This window comes from Anser brachyrhynchus (genome assembly GCF_964034855.1).
Source record: "Anser brachyrhynchus genome assembly, chromosome: W".
NCBI lineage: Eukaryota > Metazoa > Chordata > Aves > Anseriformes > Anatidae > Anser > Anser brachyrhynchus.
The window spans coordinates 18,731,138-18,750,811 of NC_137704.1; the positions used below are offsets into that span (position 1 = coordinate 18,731,138).

At 39.9% G+C, this 19,674-nt stretch overlaps 2 protein-coding genes across 4 annotated transcripts in view; both read left to right on the forward strand.

Annotated features, from left to right (window-relative positions):
• The window catches only part of LOC308184976 (uncharacterized protein), a gene marked incomplete at its 3' end in the record, with an annotated part of 320,479 nt that overhangs the window by 89,017 nt on the left and 211,788 nt on the right, over window positions 1–19,674 (forward strand). The gene's annotated exons all lie outside the window — the stretch shown is intronic.
• LOC308184706 (nipped-B-like protein) overlaps window positions 1–19,674 on the forward strand; it is a 196,016-nt gene that overhangs the window by 2,816 nt on the left and 173,526 nt on the right. The gene's annotated exons all lie outside the window — the stretch shown is intronic.

A 19,674-nucleotide genomic window follows, 5' to 3' on the forward strand; every position in this document is an offset into this window, starting at 1 on the left:
AGCCCAGGCGGCCCAACGCTGCAGGTAGCAGAGGGGATTAGCTGTTATCCGGGGTAGAGGGGAATAAGTGGCAACCGGAGGTGTTTATTTCGCAGCTCCCCTTTCTGCTCGCTCGGGTTTAGGAGAGGAGATTGGTTCTTCCCGGGCTGCCGGGAGGCCTAGGCCCGGTAGAGAGCGCAGGCCCGCCTGCCGGCCCCTTTACTCTAGCTCGGGGATTAGGAAGATGAAGCAGCTTCTCAGTGACAGGCCTCAACCCGGAGCTGAGGAGGAGGAAACAATAATTACCCGCAAACGTGCACCGATCATGTTCCATATTTACAGCTAGGGCAAGTAAGTTCCTTGGTGTAAGGTCCCAGTACAGACAGCCCTCTGAACTGAGGAAGGAGTAAGTGGAGGAATGGGGCAAGAGAGACAATGTAAATACCTAGAAACAAAAATGTATATCTTCACTATTCTCTTCTCCTTCTAACAAACTAAATTCTGAACATTCAAAAGTTCGAATGCACATGGATTTATAATGTGCAAATGTTTGATCTCTAAGATAACGATTGGTTAGTGTGTTAATCGCTTCATATATTTATAGCGTAAAACTAGACCTTGTGGGGAGATTGACAAGACATGGGCACCTGCAGATCCAGGAAATACAGATAGACAAGCATATGTACTAAAATCAAAAGAAATACTATCTTGTTTTCTAACAAACAGAAAATGGGAAAGGGGTTGTGTGTAAAGTGGTACATTTATGGCATTTCAGGGGCCAAGATGAAGATGAGATCTTACCCTAAGTACTTGAGAATCAAACTTAAATTTAATTAAGCGAAAAGTGAGGAACGTTTAAAAAGTGTCATCCTTTCTTGTCAGGCCATATCACTTTGAGACCCTGAGGTTGTTATTGGCTGTTTGTGTCCATGATGTTTGAATGTGTAATTAGGTGTCATTTTAACAGGTCAAATGTGTTTTGTAATTGACTGTTGATTAAGTGTCGGGTCTTTATAAATAAATGGTAGCTAATTTTCAGTAAAGTAAATCTTGGACTTACTGCGTGTTGAGAGTGTTATTAAAAATTGAGGTAGGTTTAAAAACACCCTATGAACTAATAAAAAATCTTCCTCCAGAAATTATGTAATTGAGGGACATCTTAAGATACCAAGTTTCATCTTTCGTACAGAAAGGAAACTTATAAATGACAAACAATTATCAACATTTTATAGTTTGTCTTTTTAAGTAAGTTCTTGAGTTGTTCAGGCAGATCTGTTGTAATCATGAGTGGTTATTGCATGTAATAAAGTAACTTTCTGGGATATTGTGTTTAGAGTCTTAAAACTGCATTATGCCTCTGAGTGCCCTGATATATGTTTAAAGGGGTGAAGTTAATATAGCTGTCACGTAGAAAGTGTGTTTTTAATGCTATAAATCCGTGTAGTAGTCAGTAGTGTGCCCATGATTTGTATTGGTCAGGGAGCAGTTTGAATTTTAAAAAGCCTGACGATCCTGCTGAGTCCCAATCCCGGCCTCCCTCCCTCCACTAATCTTCCATTCCTGTCTTTGTGCTGCCTGGTCCTGTTAGACACTGTTTGCAACAGGGCCTTAGGCCTACATATGTGGAGAAGAATCGAACCGTTTATGCTTAGAAAAAGCAACTTTTTATTTTTAAACCTCGTGAATTGCTGAGGGAGCCATTAGTTGTCTCAAACTGTCCCTATTTCTGTGTGTAGCTGAATTGTTGTTTTCTTTTGGCATGTAGTGTGCATAGGGGTCGGGTGTAATTCTGCTTTGCAGGAAAGAAAGGACTGTGCAGAAGTAATTGTAGTTCTTGGTTAGTTTTCATCATCAGGAAGCAATGTTAGCTGTAGCATTTCATTGTTTGTTTAAAACAACTCTTGTTTTAACAAAAATGCGTTTGTTAAGCTAACAGTGGTGAACTTCTCTGACTTATTTTTCATTTAAGGAGATTTTATTTAAATATGAGATATGAGCAGGAAATGAGCTACTGTAGTTATTTAGTTCATGTCAAGTTTTATGGCTTTTTTTTTTAATCAGAAAGTATACACTTTTTTCATATCAAAAATAGGCGTATTTACAGAGGGAAACTTAAGATGCTGGCTATTTGTGATTTATAATGAGGTGGGTTATTTGGTTCTTTTGAGCCATATATGGTTAATCCTGAATTAGTTACATTATCACAGTTTATGTAGTTGTAAATTTCTTTATATCAAACAAATATGTAATGGAGAAATGTAAGGTGGCTTTTTTTTTTTTTAGATTGTATTTATAGTACATTTAAGTGTGCGTGTGGGGGAAGTTTGACTTATTTCACTTTCATACCTCTCTTACCCTAGCATTAGGAGTTTAAATTGATCCAGTGTTTGTCACAACAGCTAGTTGCTTAAAGTTGTAGTTATTTTATTCATGTTATGGAATTACAAAATTAATTATTCTTGAGGTGTTAGCTGTAACAATTATTTTAACTGAGAGAGGAAAAAGGAAAATATTTTCTTCTGGTTATCTTTTGTGCTTTTGACTACCTTGTACACAAGAAACAAGTTCAAAACATACAAGTTTTTTTTCTTCTTTTCCTCTCAACTGCTTAAATGTTTTACATGAAGTTATTCCAATAAAAAACATTTCCCTGAAGCTTTTGCTATCTTGTAAAGTTGATTTTTATCTTTTTTTAATATTTTTTAATAAAGACATAAAAACAGGCATACCACTAAAAAAAATATTTTTTACATTTAAAGTGTTTTCATTTGGATTTAAGAGAAATACAGAGAAGGATCAGAGAAGCAATATTATACTGCTAAAACAATTTGCGGATCCCTGTTCTACATAAGACTACATGTACCCCAGTGCAAACTCATTACATGTTTGGGACTCCATGGACAATAATGTTCATATGTCTCTTCTTGCTGAATCAAGGTAATATGTAGTAATGTCTTTAGGTTAGAAAGGTTAGGTTGTTTTTTGTATGATGATAATTATAATGCTGCTTTAATCCTGAATAATTCATGTATATATTCCTCTATAATATAAATAAACTATATTTTGAAGGATACTAGATGAAAAAATAGTGTGAATTGATTTGAGCCAGTTTCCTATTGCAATTTTCTGTGTGTTCAGTGGTAAATGTGTGGTATTTTTTGTGTGTGTATTATATTACAAAGTGTTAAAATCATTCTTTAAATTCATATTAATATTAACTTCATAAATATTATACAATACATGTAAAGTTAGTGGACAAGTGCCAGTAACTAGAAGGAGAAATTATACTCCTATTCTGAATATCTAGACCTAAGAAATAAATTGTTTTCAAAATCAGAACTTTGTGCTCTCTAGAAATTATTCCAGAGGAATATATTGTATATATATGCATTGACATTTTGACAGCAATTATGGACGTAATCGGAAAAATATGAGCTGTGATAATTTTAGAGTTTAGCGTCTGGTAGGTGTGAGGTGGATCATCCAGTGTTAGAATAGCTATTCACTGTCACAAGATATGTTATTAGAAATATTTAACAATTGAAAAAAATGGCTATTTTAATGATACAACTTATTTTCAGTCTTCCTTTACATATGCCTTTATTAGAAGTAGTACAAGTTAGGTTAGCTTTTGATTTTTAATCATCAGCAGTAAGGAGCACTCAGTTGCACAGAGAAACTTACAAAGAAATGTTTGAAGTTGGTGATATCTGTATATTATTGGTAATAACCCTGTATAATAATGATGCTTTTTAAGAATCAAAAAAGGAAGTACTTTTAAAATTACAGTATTATAAAACCTTTCAATACAATTAATCTATATTTGTTTTTATTTTATTAGTGTTACAACCATACTTAGTAGATGATCCTGATGTGTGAAGTATTTAGAAGAGAAGTGCTTTATGTTGATGTCTGTTGCACCCCAGGAGTGAGGAAATTGTGTTTGAGGAGATTGTGCAGGACCTATGATTTGTGTCTCACTTCCTGTCCTGACTATTCACCGTAGAAAATCTCACTAGCAAAAGGGAGGGGATAAAATTTCTACACACAGCTGGGCCAAAAATTCTAAAAGGAAATCAAGTCAAATTGAATGTAGTTGTTGGTACTGCACTTGAAGGTGACTACTTGGTTTACACAAATAACTTTTTAAAAAATATATATGCATTGAAGAACATTTTTCATGTTAGTCTTTCAGTTAGAACAAATTCTAGAAGACTATTATTGCTTTTTTAGTATTTATGTCAGTTGGTTCTATATATGGTTAGATATTCCCATTTTTTCAAATTATTGCTATGGTTTGATATGAAGCATTTTGTTTTTTGCAGCAGTGTGTATGTGTAGACATGCAATGCATTTTACAGGAACAGTGTTAAAAAAACATTAGGCTGTAAAGTCAGGGACTCAGATAAGGAACGAACAGACTTCAGAAACAAACACAATCCAGTCTCCTTCTCTATACACTGGGCATTTAGCTACATTATTGTATTCCCCCTTATCCTTATGTCCCCAATTCAGTGCCTCATATGGTGCATGGGAAATGTCAGTTGACTAGTATACTATTATAACCTAGTATATTTTTTTATATTTTATATTTTTAAAACCTAGTTTTATTTTTTTATATTATAACCTGATATATAACCTATATATATTTGCTTTTTTTTGTCATTCAGTGTGCAGCCTGTTGCTTTATTACCTGCTGTATAGTATTCAAGTTTTTCAATGAATGATGAAGTGTTTTTAACTATGTAGGAATTATCATCAAAGTATATATCTGTGGTTCACAAACATTAGAGAACATTTGTTTAGTATATCCATAAAATTTTATTTTCATTTTACATACAGAAGACTGAAATTGAGTCAAAATTGTGAGTTTTAAAACTGCTTATAAATCTTGAGTGCGTAATTTGACATGCTTTATTATTGAGATTTTTAGAGTTACTTTACAACACATAATAAATTTATAACGTAGTTTTCTTTGATTTATTTGAGGTTGTGAGTGTCTCACACTTCAACATATCAGGCCCATTGTTTCTCATGTTGCATCCTTAAGAAATATAGAATGAGATTTCACTGGCCTTAAGGATCTTTTTAGTTTCAAATGTCTTGATCATGCCAAGAGCTGGACAAAAATAGATTTTTAAAAAGATACTTTTTTTAAAAGATACTTTGAAAAGTATCTCCCTCTGTGACGTGAAGAAACCAAAATCTCAGAAGAGATTCTCATCAGCAACTAGAGAATAACCCACAGGATTCAAGTGGCTAAATGGCTTGCATGCAATACTGGAGGCATTCAAAATGCTACTTCCAGCAGGAGCTAGCAACCATGGAGAATGTCCTAAGCAGTGGTTATTGGCTGTTAAGGATGAAACTCTGCCTCTTAAAGTGGTAATTTTGTAGTTCATGTAAATTGGTTGAATGGAAACCTCTGCAGCCTAGTGGTCAGTCCATTTCATTGCAATGTCAGTCTGTTGTCAGATTAATATTAATGTTAAATTGTATGGCTGTGATAGGAAAGCAGGACTGTTCTGAGGTATAATTATGTGTGTGTTCCTAGTCAGAACGTTGCCTTTGGGTTGTAGGAAGCCCAAGTTCAGTCTGTATCAGGCAGAGTTGCTCTTGGGATTTTTTTTTTCCTCCATATGGCTTTTTATGTTCTATTCATCTGATCTAATTGTGGCACAGAGGCTCTGGGCATATTAGGGAACAGGCAGAAGTAGTAGTTCTAAAGTTTAAAAGTCTTTTTTCTTTTTCTTTCTTTCCTTGTGATGGAAGTTTTCTGTAGAAAATACTTTGTTTTGTTGGTAATAAAAGTTGTTTTTGACAAACTGGCAGTCTTCCAGTATATGATTTCTTGGATGAAATTTTTTTTTGATTCTTTTTATTAACTGTATGTTATTAAGATTTCTAAGTAAAAGTGTAACATCCCACAGAAAGAAGCTTCTTTTGTGATGTAACTCATTGGTTTCATGACCATCATCTGTCATGTACCATGTATAAAGCAGGGATTCTGTGGGTAACAAAACCAGTATATGATAATCTAATGAAAGACTTATAATGCACAGTGGACTGAATTGGAGGTGCAAGCAACCATAATTCTGATGTTTCTTAATACTTTAATGCCTGGCTTTATAGTTCTAACCTTCTCTCTTTATATTTTTTAAATATAATGTCATTTATTAAACTCCTTGAATGTAAGCATGTCTGTGACAGTGCAACCCCTATCTCTTATGTCTTGAGCAAACAATCTCTCCTGTGTTGACCAGATACTCAGAAAGAATAATGTTACAAATGCTTTGTCTTTGAAATTTTATTTTCAGGTCTTAGGTTTCAGTAGAGACTGTCACACTTCTTGCATGTTGTCTTCCATTCAGATATGTTGCTTTCTCTTGAGGTGCTTTTTGGATATTAATTATGGGGGGGGTAAAATTCAGAGAGCTCTCATCAGTTGCTATGTACAGCAACTACCTTAGTATCTGTGGGATAAATAAGCTGGAACATGTTTTTTGTAGTTTAAGAGTTGGGAAAACTTTGGTAAGATTAATAGAACTGTAGTAAGAACACATGGAAAGTGCTTTATGTAGGTCTAAAATCAGTTTCACTTTTATTTTGTCTGAATGGAAAATTAAAAATTTGTCCAATTATTTGTTAAATTTCTCATTCAAAGTAAGGAGACATGAATGCTTTTTACTACAGTGGATGTTAGGTTTGCTCGTGTTTTTATTATTAATATTTTTAATAATGGGAACTTAATTATCTTCTACTAGCATGCTCAGCAATGATTTTCTTTCTGGCCATTTTCTTAAGAACTCATGTTGAGGAACAACCTGTAACATAGAAAAGCTTCCTGTTAAAATTTGGCAATTATAAGCAATTGAAACATTGGTTAAGTGTTGCTAGTCAACTTTTTAAAACATATGTTGCTCCCTGCTTAGTTTTTATAGGTGAGTACCTTACCAGTAAGTTACTGGTGTCTGAAACATTAGCTGGCTTTTCTGATCGTAGGTATTAAAAGTTGAAAAATGTTGTACTTAAAAAGTCTTATTGTGCATACAAGTAGATCTAAGTAGTGAGATGTAGTACAGACTTAGTTTTCCGGTGGCCGTTCACTGCTTACCCACAGTGTTGATCTTTTCAAATGTGGAAAAGGCAACTGAAGTTGCAGGTGTTTGGAAGGTTGAACACATGGAGAATAAGACTGGTGGATTGGAACTGAATTTACGCAGATAGGGAGGGAATGGGAGTTTGAAAGGCAAGAACTTGGGAGGAATGTAGTTAGCTTTCCTTCCTAAGGAAGTGGTGGCTGAACTGATGGGACTGGATAAAGGAGCTGGTGGTGCAGATACAAGTGTCCTTAGTGAAGATGCAAGAAGAGCTGTGAAATAACTTTAGCAAGAAACCAAGACAAAAGGGCACTCTGGAATTGGGCATACAGTCAACAGTTTAGGGACAAGAATGGCTGGGAGGTATGTACTGAGAGGCCAGAGAGGGGAGGAGGAACAAATTGCTTGAGAAGCCAGAACTACAAAACAAGGATTGGCTGGGCAAAGAAGTAGTATTTCACACATGGGAATTTGTTGTTTGAATTTTGATTTATTTTTTTTTCCTTTAAACTGAGGAAATCATATATTGTAGGAAAAAAAAAAAGCTCAGAAATGTGGAGTAACTCTTGCAAGAGCAAACGGTAAGGAATTTTGTAGTTCAAATTCTGTGTAGTCTGCATTTGGCATCTTTGTGAATGCACTGTGGTAGTCTTTAAGTCTGTTGTCACTATTCATTTCCTACAAGATGCCTATTTGACTGACTGTGTGGAATGAAAATAGCCTCCTTAATAGAGATTTAAACCCCCCCCCCCCCCCCCCCCCCCGATTAGATTAATGTCTTCAAGACTTTAGATATTGTTGATATTGGGGAAAGGGATAGGCTCCTGAGATTGCTTCTAGTCCTATTTTTTATGTTTGAACACCAAAGAGAAATCAAAATATTTAATGTATAGTCCTTTGCCTCAATCAATTCACATCATTAAACCTTGCTCCAAAGATAGAATTCTTAATTTCCTCACAGGCTTTTCTGTAGTATGTATTGTAATATTGGAATGCTTTACAAATACTTCTAAAAATGTTTTTGAAGAAAGTGTCATCTTGCAAGTTAGAAACTGAGATGCAAAAGTAGAAGTCTAGAAAGCTTTGAGTTGATGCTGTGTTGAATATTCTGTTTTAGAGGGGTTTATAAAATTAATCTTCAACATTTTAAACAGTATGAGTTTTAACATACAGAAATGCATTTCACATATCTTTTTAAGCATTGTCTTGTAAAACAGCTGTCACAGTGTAGTAAGTAAAATTGTAATCTTGATTTTTTGCATTATAATAAGGAATTGGAATGAGATCAAAAAGGGTTTTTGCTGTTGTGATACTGTTGTTGGACAAGTCAGCCCCTCAGTGTCAATCACAAGTTGGAGATGTGTGAGCATACAAAGTGGAACTCAACTCCTGTGGTGCTGAGCAAGGGATTCATATAGGTTAGTCAATAGAAAATACTGAAGAAAATTTTTACCTCCTAAAAGAGAGTTTGAATCAGTTTATTTGATATTCATATTCTCTCTTTAAGGCTCTTTCCCTGTTCTAATGAATTTTCTTTACATTGTGATGTATTACTCCTTCAACAATAGGAGAAGGGAATGCTTGATACCCCATAAAATCTTGGAGCCAATGGAAAACTCTAATGGATAGTGACAAATGTATGTTTGAACCTCCTGTTACTGAGGAGGATGTTAGAATCTGAGTGTGAGAAAAATCTCAAATAATTTTCTTCAGACAGGATCTTCTGTGAAGCTATTTTATTCGCGATTGCAGTGGTGGGCGTCCTGCCAATAGGAACGCATTATAGTAAACATACCATAACCTTTTATTCCCTGTTACCCGACGTCTGATCACCTCCCCTGTTTCCTCATTGGCTGAGTACTACAGGTTCACAAGCTACTCGACGTTTCTCTATACCATATATGTACAATTGTTTTTTTATCAACCCTTTAATTTCTCCTTTTTCCTTTTTTTTTTTTTCTCCTTTCTTATGTTTAGAGAACTTGTGATTCTTGTATTTTTACTGTTCTCACTGCTCATCCTGTTTTTCTCAGCTCTCCTCCTTATTTTGGGACAGTGGGACCTTCCCCTTATGTACTTAACATACTCCCCACTGCTATGCCGCACAATCACTTTTGAATACGCAAGGTTAGTGGAATTTTCCACTGCAAAAACACCTTCTATTGCAAAAACACAACTTTGTTTCTCACAATTCCCCCCTCTTCTTTTCTTACTCCTATTGTTGTTTTTGTACCTCTTCACATCCCCCATTCTTGAGTTTTTCCAACATTAAGGTGCAATATTCTTCTTCGGATGTCACGGGGGATGACAGATACACAGTGCCATTATTATAACAATACCAACAAATAGTTTTTTGAGCCAATTCCAGTCAGGTAACCACAAAGTTAGTTTTTCCCAAATGTTTCTAAATCCCCAGGAACTGTCATCTTGAGCCACTCTATGTAGGATCTTGTATTTTTTTTTTTCCCCAAATATTTTTGAGATCAGTGAAATTCGTCCCATTTGATCTACATATATACAGCAACTAGCATTAATTACAGTGCACGCTCCTCCTTGTGAGGTTAGCAATAAATCTAATACCATTCGATTCCAGAGTACTATTTTTGCAAACTTGTTAACTCCTCTTGTAATGCCTGGACTGTATCCAGAGTTTGGTTTTCTAGTTCATCAATTGTAGCTGAGATATTTACAATAGCCTTTTCTAATTCACTCACCCCTTACCATGGTAGAAACCACCTTGCAAAACGGTGAAATCCCTTGTTTCTTTTTACCAGAGGATTTTCTGGAGTTCTTTTAACTCTGTGTGGTATGTCAGGAGGGCTTTGGCTCTGTGAATCTTCAATAATAGTTATATTTGGAATTACTGCCCCCAGGGTGCAAGCTCCCTTCCACCCCAGAGGCAACACCTTCCTAGCTTTATTGCCACATAGCCAGTACCACCCCTTGCCATTTGCAGCAGGCCATCCGGTTACAGGATTCTAATGATAAAACTGGTGTGCATTATAAAGGTTAGCATCCCTGTAGCTACCATATTCGGTATAGTATGGATAATTCCCTACTTCTTGGATAATACCTCTACATCCAGGGTCAGTACTATTGCCCCCTGAGTTTATATCAATGTTGTCTAAGAAGCATCTTTGATAACATGTCATATTGTATCCAGGATTATGTACAAGGGAGTTCAACTTCGAAATCTATTCCTTCCTGGGACTGAGTATGATCTGTCATTTTTAGAAATCTAGAGAATCCAGACACAGTTGCTGCTGGAAATAGCAATCAGGGACAAGGGCTTTTCAGTCTTTCTAGGCATCTGGGTGCAAATCCAACAATTATTTCGAGATAGAACTCAAGAGATGTTCTGGATGAATTGGAAATGCAGATTTTTCCCTCCATCCTATCACTAATCCATTGAGAATAGGTATTACTAAGATAAAATACATCATTTCTCTCTCTCTCTCTCTCTATATATATATATATATATACACACACCCCTATAATAATTAAGACAACAAAAATCGCAAACTAATAAGGATTCTTCTGGTGGGGATTAAATACACCCCCCCCGTTCTTTCTTTTTCTCCCACTTCCAGGGAGTGTTCCCTGGAAACACTCTAATTCTGTGTAATTCAATCCCTTTTACTCATTAATTCATTAAGAATTCTTCTAAGGAGAATTTAAAGGTTTACAATAGATAGTTTTAACAGTTTTAACCTTAGAAGTCTTTGTTAATGCAGTCTCTCAGGTATCACGGTTAACTGATGCTTTTACCCAGGTATGAGTCCACCCTTTCTCAGCCGTTCTTCCTGTCGTCTCAGTAGTCAGGAGCACTTGGAACAGTCCATCCCACTCTGGTTGCAGCTTCGATTCTCTCCACGTTTGCATCAGAACCCAACCTCCTGCTCAGAATGGATGGATTGGGACTTCCAAGGGTGGGGTTTGAGCTAATCATCCACGGGTCCTGAGAGATGACAAAGAGGATGACAGCCCGAGTACATAGTTCTTAAGAAAAGCATATTTTGTCTCAAACTGAGGTACTTCATTCCCTTTGTCCATGTACAGCAATCCAAATAATATTTCATATGGTGAAACTCCCACATCTTTTCTTGGTGCAGTTTGAATTCACAGAAGCGCCAAAGGTAAGCACTTTGTTTGGGGAAGCTGAGTTTCCAGAACTTAGTCAACTGCGTCTTTACTGTCTGATCTGCTCCACCCTTCCAGAAGAGGAAGGATGCCAAGGAGTGTGAAATTTCCACTTGATTCCTAGAGTCCACGTTAGCCCTTGCAATGTTTCTGACATAAAGTGATTTCCTTGATCAGAGTCAGTATTTTCATCAATTCCATACCTGGGAGTTATTTGTTCTAGAATTACTTTAGTGACTATGTTTGCAGTAGCAGATACTGAAGGGAAAGCTTCCACCCACCCTGACAAATGATCGACCAAGACTAATAAGTATTTAAATCCACCTACTCTAAGGAGTTCTGTAAAATCTACCTGTACATTTTGGAAGGGTTGGATTCCTGGTTCTCGTCCCCCTTTGGGCTGACTGCGGATAATTTTCCTATTTACCTTTTGACATACTACACAACTCCTGCGTACTTGTTCAGCCAGAGTATATGCATTCCTACACATATATATTTCCATAGCACAGTGTCACACGTTGCTTGAATTCCCCAATGACCCTCCTGATGTAAAACAGTTAATATTTGCCTCATTAGGGCTTTATTCAGCATTTCTCTCCCCTCAGGGAGTATCTGTTTTCCTTTGGACTTCGTGACTCCTAATTCCTTAAAAACCTCTTTCTCTTAAAACTTTTTAGTTCTTTCTTAGTTTTGGGTAGGGGTAGCTCAACAATTCCCTGAATCCTCTCTGGATTTATTCTTTGTTCTCCCTCAGACACTAGATGCCCTAAATACTTGACTTCTCTTTCTACGTATTGTAATTTATTTTCCAGTACTTTCAAGCCCTGTTTTCCCAGAAAGTTGAATAGCTTGTTGGTAGCTTCCTTCACAGCTGTTTTCTCCTGTCCTGACAATAAAAGATCATCCACATATTGTAACAGTAACACCTCCTCTGGAGGTTGGAATTGCTCCAAAATTTGTTCTAGATTTTGCCCAAATGAATTCAGTGGCCCTGTAAACCCCTGAGGTAAAATTGTCCATCTGTATTGCTGCTTCCGCTCCACTTCAGAGTCTTTCCAGTCAAAGGTGAATATATCTTTGCTCCCAGGGTCTGAGAGCACCCCATTAATAACACCGTTATTCCAGCCTAACAATTTACTATTTGAATGCCCAATTGCATCATGAAATCCCTTCCCAACAAGTTAGTCCCTGCCTCGGGTACATACAATAATTGCCCAGAGATCATTTTATCCCCTAGTCTCAGCTTGGTATCCCCCAAAAGTGGCACTGTTATCCCAGTCCCTTCTACCCCCATCACATTTAGGGTTTCATTAGTTAATTTAAGCTCTGATGCTTTACAGGCCAGTAATGACCTAGCTGCCCCAGTGTATTGGGTTCACATGGCAAGGTTCTGGTAGTGGGGGGCTGCAGTGGTAGCCCCTGTGAGAAGAATCCAGCAGCTGCCCCATGTTAGATAAGGGCCAGTTTCAGGCGACTCCAAAGGGGCCCACCGCTGCCCAGAGCCAAGCCATGAGCAATGCAGTTTAAATCTCTATGAGAGCACACCCAAGAAAAGGAGAAGAAAAAAAAAAACAAAAAAAAACCAGAAACAAAACCTGCTGCTCAACAGCAGCTGGGAGAGCGAGGAGTGAGAAACCTCCCTGCAGACACCAAGATCAGTGCAGAGGAGGGGGAGGAGGCGCTCCAGGTGCCGGAGCAGAAGCCCCCCTGCAGCCTGTGGAGAGGCCCCGGGTGAAGCAGGCTGACTCCCCCTCCCCGCAGCCCGTGGTGTGCCACAGCAGAGGAGATCTCCATGCTGCAGCTTGTGGAGAGGATCCCATGCAGGAGCAGGTGATCGGGGCGGGGGAGGGGGGGTGTCCCAGGGGGTCCTAAGCCAGACTTACCCCCTCCTGACAAATAGCCCCTGTAGCGCAGACCCACACATGGAGCATCTCCCAAAGAGCCCATTTTTCGCTGCCCATGGAGAAACCCACACAGGACCAGCCCAGGAGGATCGGCACCCCATGAGAGGGACCCTGCACCAGTGCAGGGGGGAGAGCGACCATGAAGGAGCGGTGGAAACAAAGCACCATGGACTGACTGCAGCCCCCACTGCCAGCCCCCCTGCGCCGCTCAGGGCAGGGAAGAGGTGGAAGAGAGTGGATGGGGGAAGGTGCCCCCAGCTTTTTTCCCCCATTTCTCACTGCTCCAGCCTGTCAGCAGTAGGTAATAAATTTTATTAATCTTCTTATGCTAAGTCTGTTTTGCCCGCGACGATGATTGTAGAATGATCCCCATTGAGGTACACTTGAGGAACCTTTGAGGTACGCTTTTTCATTTATCAGGGAACTAGCTTTCTGAGAATCCCCAACTCCCTTATTCTGAATTTATAACAGCAATTTCTCCTCCTTCTTCCACTCCGGATACTCCTATTTGAAGTGGCCAGACTGGCCACACTTAAAACATCTTCTCAAAGCCTGTCCCTGCTAGGATTTAGGCTGCAACACTGGTAGCTTTCCTTGTCTGCTATTCCTCCGTCTCTCTTCCTCTCCTTTTCATCCTGGGCCTGACTCTTCTTGAAAGTCCTTCTGTCTCCAACCCTCTGCCTCACTACCCAGTACGCTGTGAATACCATTTCCTTCACTCTATGCTTTTCCTTCTCATCTCCCCTCCTGGTCATACACCTTCATATTACCCACACTGTTCACTCCATCCCCCCACCTTCTGGAGCTTTTTCTGCATATCTGGCCAGGCTTTAATCACAAAATGAACTTTCAAGAGCCCTTGGGCTACTGGGTCCTCAGGATTCATCCCCGAGTACTTTCTCGTTCTGGCCCCAAGTCTCTCATATGATTTCTGTGTTGTGGGTTGTTATTATCTCAGTTGTTTAAGCAGATATTTCTGCTCTGTCGGAATTACTCTCGGTCCGGTGGGGGCGTTAGTTCTTTCCCATTCTTGCATAGCTGCCTGCCGAATCATTCCCCTCCTAAACATTCTTCTCCAGGGAATAACCTACTCAAGATTGACATTTCTCCCCACCCCCCCCCGAGGAATACAAATTAGGCCTTAGAAACGGATTTGACTGTTCTGCTAGACCCTCAATTAAAGACTTCATTTCCTTCTTTAAACTCCTAACCTCTCTGCTGGTAAGGGGGAAGTCCACATAACATTTGTCCTTGTCCTGCTGGAACCTCTGTAAGAGGATACCCAGTTAGTGTTAGTACTGTTAGTATCAGGGAAGTATCAGGGAAACTCTCAATATCTCTTCTACATTGTTCTAATTCTTGCCAGAGCTTGAAGTGCGCTCCTTCTCCAGGGACAGCGTCAATTGCAGTCCCTGTCTTCCCTCCTGGAGTAGCTGCTGCTGCCACCGGTGCAATATTAGGATTATAGGAGTATAACTTGATTCCTCTTCCGAAAAAGGAGTCTTATTTTTTACGTATAAATTTCAAACCTGAATTTTCATCAGACCCGTCTTGCAATGGTGGGCATCCTGCCAATAGGAGCGCGTTATAGTAAACATATCATAACCTTTTATTCCCTGTTACCCAACACCTGATTTACCTCCTCTGTTTCCTCATTGGCTGAGTACTACAGGTTCACAAGCTACTTGATGTTCTATACCATATATGTACAATTGTTTTTTTATCAACCCTTTAATTTCTCCTTTTTCCTTTTTTTTTCTCCTTTCTTATGTTTAGAGAACTTGTGATTCTTGTTTTTTTACTGTTCTCACTGCTCATCCTGTTTTTCTCAGCTCTCCTCCTTATTTTGGGACAGTGGAACCTTCCCCTGATGTACTTAACATACTCCCCACTGCTATGCCGCACAATCACTTATGAGTATGCAAGGTTAGTGGAATTTTCCACTGCAAAAACACAAGTTTGTTTCTCACATCGGTATCCCGAACAAGTGTTCTTCTTCTCTTGCTGAGATTTTAAGTGAAGAGGTGAAGGTGATGGCTAGTATGTGGTGTGAAGTACTCAGTTCTGTGTTAGGCATGTTGGAAGCGTGTGTGTGTGTAACTGGACTTTTCTTACTTTGAGGTTCTTGCCCAGGCTTAGGTGCAAAAGGTGTTGAGCTGTTTAGCCCTGCAAAATATAGGGTGGTTCTGGAATACACTGAAGTAAAGCTGTAGGTGAACTTTATTGGTGATAATTTAGGTGACTAATGGCTTAGATGGAGAGTTGTAGGAACACACTGTGTACTCTAGGGTTGCTGTTATAAAAGAAGAGAGCAATGTTTGTCTCAATCAAAACTGTTGAAGGTCTCCTACCTACACCTAATTACTGATACAGATGTGAATTTGAACAAGTACATTGTGGTTTAACCTGGCAGGCAGCTAAGCACCACATAGCCATTTACCACCACCACCACTCCCCGCAGAGGGATGAGGGAGAGAATGGAGCGGGGGGGGGGGGAGTAAAAGCTCATGGCTTGAGATAAAGACAGTTTAATAGGACAGAAAAGGAAGGGAAAATAATAATAGTAATAATAAAAGAATATGCAAAGCAAGTGATGCACAGTGCAGTTATTCACCACCCACTGACTGATGCCTAGCCAGCCCCCAAGCAGCGGTCCCCTGACCCTGGCTAGCCCCCCCATATTAATTGTTCAGCATGATGTCATATGGTATGGAATACCCCTTTGGCCAGTTTTCGTCAGCTGTCCTGGGTCTGTCCCCTCCCAGCTCCTTGTGCACCCCCAGCCTCTTCACTGACAGGTCAGCACGAGAAGCTGAAAAGTCCTTGACTTAGTGTAAGCATTGCTCTGCATCAACTACAACATCAGTGTGTTATCAGCATTATTCTCATCCTAATCCAAAACATAGCACTGTACCAGCTACTAGGAGGAAAATTAACTCTATCCCAGCTGAAATCAGGTCAAAGTCTTTTGAGAAGGACAGTAAAAATGGATGAAATAACTCATTCTATGATGTATTAATTTTGAAATCCAGTTAGAAGATATAAAGCTCGTTTTAAGATACATGCAGATAACTCTTTTAAGCAAGAACAGAAAAACATCTATTTTATGATTGTCAAGCTTACATGCTTATGGTGTTTTATAATGAAAAACAATTGGATGTACTTTAAAAATTATAAATTTTTTTTACTAAAATGACATTCATCTCAATAGAATTCAGCTTAGTTTCATGCACATGATTTTGATGAATGTATATTCTGTAAATCAAGTTGCATACAGGCTCATTAGTGGGGTTGCATGTCTCCTTTAAGTTTACTTCTGCAAATGCTTTGCCTTCAGTGGGTTTACACAGGTATAATTACTTGAAACCGATGCATAATCAATATATTTGCTTCCTGAAATAATTTAGAATTCTCAGTTGGAATTTAGGTTAGTCCCTAAATCTTAGGGTATTCAAATATAGTAAAATACTTAGTCACTGAATTCAATGATTATAAATTGGCACACAGAAGCCTAAGAACCGCTTTTATTTTTCTTTAAATAATATATAATCATTTTATAGATTAGATTTATCCAATTAAGACCAACAGTAGCTTCAATGATCCTGTCATAGTTGCTTAGTATTGTTCTTATTAATTTGGGTTTTGTCATGATCCTTGTTAAGCATGTTATTAATCTTTATAAGATAAAGATTTTTGGGGGGGGGGTTGTGATCTGGAGTGCTGATTGCTAAGATGTAGTAGGCTCTCACTTGTCTTCTATTTGCAATAACTTTCTGAATTCTGAACATAGTTTAATAAATTCAACACTGGTGTAGCTTACTAGCATACTCATCAGTGGTTTATTACTGTAACGTTAGCTAACTTCAGGTAACTTGAAAGAATTTTTATAATCACTTATATATATATATAATTGGATAATAATCCAGATCACAATATTAGAGATTGGAAGGGACCTTGAAAGATCATCTAGTCCCATCCCCCTGCCGGAGCAGGAACACCTAAATCATGTCACACAGGAACACGTCCAGGTGGGCTTTGAATGTCTCCAGAGAAGGAGACTCTACAACCCCCCTGGGCAGGCTGTTCCAGTGTTCTGTCACGCTCAGCGTGAAAAAGTTCTGTCTCATATTTAAGAAGAACCTCCTATGTTCCAGCTTGCACCCATTGCCCCTTGTCGTATCATTGGATGTCACCGAGAAGAGCCTGGCTCCATCTTCCTGACACTCACCCTTTACATATTTATAAATGTTAATAAGGTCACCCCTCAGTCTCCTCTTCTCCAAGCTGAAGAGACCCAGCTCCCTCAGCCTTTCCTCGTAAGGGAGATGATCCACTCCCTTAATCATCCTCGTGGCTCTGCACTGGACTCTATCAAGCAGTTCCCTGTCCTTCTTGAACTGAGGGGCCCAGAACTGGACACAGTATTCTAGATGTGGTCTCACCAGGGCAGAGTAGAGGGGGAGGAGAACCTCTCTCGACCTATTAACCACACCCCTTCTAATATACCCCAGGATGCCATTGGCCTTCTTGGCCACAAGGGACAAGGGCACAGGATAACGCCAAGGATAAGTTGTTCCATCACCTTACCAGGGATGGAGGTGAGGCCGACCAGTCTATAGTTACCCGGGTCCACTTTCTTGCCCTTTTTGAAGACCGGAGTGACATTTGCTTTCCTCCAGTCCTCAGGCACCTCTCCCGATGCCCATGACTTAGCAAAGATGATGGAGAGTGGCCTAGCAATGACTTCTGCCAGCTCCCTCAGGACCCGCGGATGCATCCCATCAGGACCCATGGACTTGTGGATATCCAGCTTGCTTAATCAGTCCTTAACCCAGCCCTCATCAACCAAGGCAAACTCCTCCTTTATTCCGACTTTCTCTGCGGCCTCAGGGGTATGGGGTTCCTCAGGAGAGCCTCTGGCATTATAGACAAAGAAGGCATAACTCCGCCTTCTCTTTATCTTCTGTCACCAGGGCACCCACCTTGTTCACTAGTGGGCCTACATTGCCTCTAGTGTTAGTTTTATCCACAGTGTATTTGAAGAAGCCCTTTCTGTTGTCTTTGACCCCTCTCACAAGGTTTAATTCTAAGGAGGCCTTAGCTTTCCTGGTTGCCTCCCTACATCCTCTGACAACAGCTTTATATTCCTCCCAAGTGGCCAGCCCCTTGTTCCATGATCTGTAAACTCTCCTCTTCCACTTGAGTTTTCCCAGCAGTTCCCTGTTTAACCATGCAGGTCTCCTGGCTCTCGTTCAAGCAGTCCTTGAACGCTAACCAGCTATCTTGGGCTCCTTTTCCTTCAAGTACCTTGTCCCATGGGGTTTCCCCTAGCAAATGCTTGAAAAGGCCAAAGTCGTCCCTACTGAAGTCCAGGGTTCCAATTCTGCTCAGTATTCTGTTCCTGACACGAGATCCTGAACTCCACCCATCTCATGGTCACTGCAACCAAGGCTGCCCTCAACCTTAACCGCTTCAACCGGACTCTCCTTGTTAGTGAGGACAAGATTCAGCAGCGCTCCTTTCCCAGTTGGCACGTCCACCATTTGCATCAGGAAGTTATCATCAATACACTGAAGGAACCTCCTGGACTGCAGATGGCTGGCTGAGTAGGCTTTCCAGCAAATGTCAGGGTAGTTAAATTCCCCGACAATAACCAGGGCCTGTGATTGTGAGGCTGCTATCAGCTGCCTGTAGAAGGCCTTGGCAACTTCCTCATCCTGATCTAGTGGCCTGTAATAGACACCCACAACAGTATCCCCCATGCCAGCCTGCCCCTTAATTCTCACCCACAGACTCTCAATTCGCTCCTCATCTGCCCCTGGACAGTACTCAATACAATGTAGATGCTCTCTCAGGCAAAGAGAGATACATATTGGTGTACAGGCATTTCAGGGAGCAAGCTGAGCACGCTGATTTCACCCTAGGGGGTGGGAGGTCTCCTGGTCTTCATCACTGCTAGAGCGCTGCTCCACCAGTGCAAGCCCAGCTACAACCCCATCCCCCTTCGGATCTGGTTTAAAGCTTTCCAAATGAGCCCTGCTAATTCCTGTCCCAGAACCCTTTTGCCCCTGTGAGATAAACTTTTCCTGCGTTATTACTGTCAGGCCTGGTGTCTTATAAAACCAGACGTTATCAAAGAACCCAAAGCCCTGCCTGTAGCACCAGTCACATAGCCAGTCATTTATGGACCCTCCGTCTGGGTTGCCACAGTCTTTTTGGAGTGAGCTTTCTGCCTAGTGGACACCATGGTAGGTGGGTGATCTTGCAGACAGCCAGGAGTTGGTGCAGAGGTCCCGCGCCTTGCCACACCAGCTGCACACCGGTGTGCACGCGCTGGTCACCCCTCCCTGCTTGTGGTGCAATGAGTAAACATTAGGAATAATTAGCAGTGGAGGGAGCTAAAGTCCTTTGTAATATGAAGCTGCCAAGTGCAAATGTAAATTAATATTGGATGTGAGATAGCAAATTAGTACTATAAATAATGCTATTGCCAGCATAAACTTGTGTCGCAATTATAAATATCATGTGCGGCTAATAAAACAGAAGGAAGG